At 41.1% G+C, this 1,100-nt stretch overlaps 1 pseudogene; it reads right to left on the bottom strand.

Moving 5' to 3' along the window:
* Nucleotides 1-216: 216 nt before the first annotated feature.
* On the bottom strand, nucleotides 217-391 carry LOC145267350 (U2 spliceosomal RNA; annotated as a pseudogene).
* Between the last annotated feature and the right edge of the window lie 709 nt (nucleotides 392-1,100).

The raw sequence follows: 1,100 nt of genomic DNA, 5'->3' as shown, positions 1-1,100 counted from the left end.
ATAGTCTGGAGAATGACTTGAATGGCTTTGAGACCGACTGGTTGTAAAGTGGGTGATCATTTTACATTAAATTAATGCAGAAAAGTGATCCCCACTTTATATCACAATAAGTATAGCATATAGTAAGAACAGATGGTATTTATTTGCTCCCCCACCGAGCAAATTAGGCACAAGGCCGATTTTTAATGTGAGGAGTGAAGGGAGGGGGAAGGGAAAAAGGGGGTCAGCTCCCGAGGGGTGGGAAATGGGAGCTGGTTAAAGGTCAGGCATGTGGAGTTGCCCCCACATCTGGTCTTTGCTAGTCATAGCTAGTCATAGCTAGTCATAGCTTGCAGTATCTGCCGGAACAGATACTACACTTTGATCTTGGCCAAAAGGCCAAGAAAAGGGTATTTATTTGTTCCCCCACTAAGCAAATTAGGCACAAGGCCGATTTTTAGTGTGAGGAGTGAAAGGGAAATGGGGACCAACTCCCCGTGCAGTAGGGGAGCTAGATAGTGACAATTGGTATGAAGGGTTGCCCCTACATTGACCAAGGTCTTATATGTGAGGTTGACCCCACATATGGTCTTTACTTGCAGTATCTGCCGGAACAGATGCTACACTTTGTTCTGCGCCAAAAGAACAAGAAAAAGCTAAAAAAACAAAACAAAAAAAACCCAAGAACAGCATCTATTAACAACAGACGTTTGATCTTAATCAAAAAGACCAAGCACAAGAGTGTTATGGACAGACCGACCGACCGACCGACCGACCGACCGACCGACCGACCGACTCACATATGTTTTGGATGTTGGACCATGTTTACGATCAAACAGCCTGGTTAGATTTCTGTAAGGTCTGACGAGGTTGTTGGATCGTAAATATGGTCCAACATCCGAAACATATGTAACCAAACAGATAAAACGGTAATAAAAAAATAAACACACACACACACACACACACACACACACATATATATATATATATATATATATATATATATATATATATATATATATATATATATATATATATATATTGCACGTCTTAACCCCTCTCTCTGCAGGCAGAACGAATTGTGAACACCCTGAACCTGTTTTGCAAATTGTAGAGATATT

The sequence above is a fragment of the Euprymna scolopes genome, chromosome 42, assembly GCF_053919585.1.
Source record: "Euprymna scolopes isolate OS-2025 chromosome 42, ASM5391958v1, whole genome shotgun sequence".
Lineage (NCBI taxonomy): Eukaryota > Metazoa > Mollusca > Cephalopoda > Sepiida > Sepiolidae > Euprymna > Euprymna scolopes.
The sequence above is the reverse complement of the archived record's forward strand: the minus strand, read 5'-3'. Positions and strand labels throughout refer to the sequence as shown.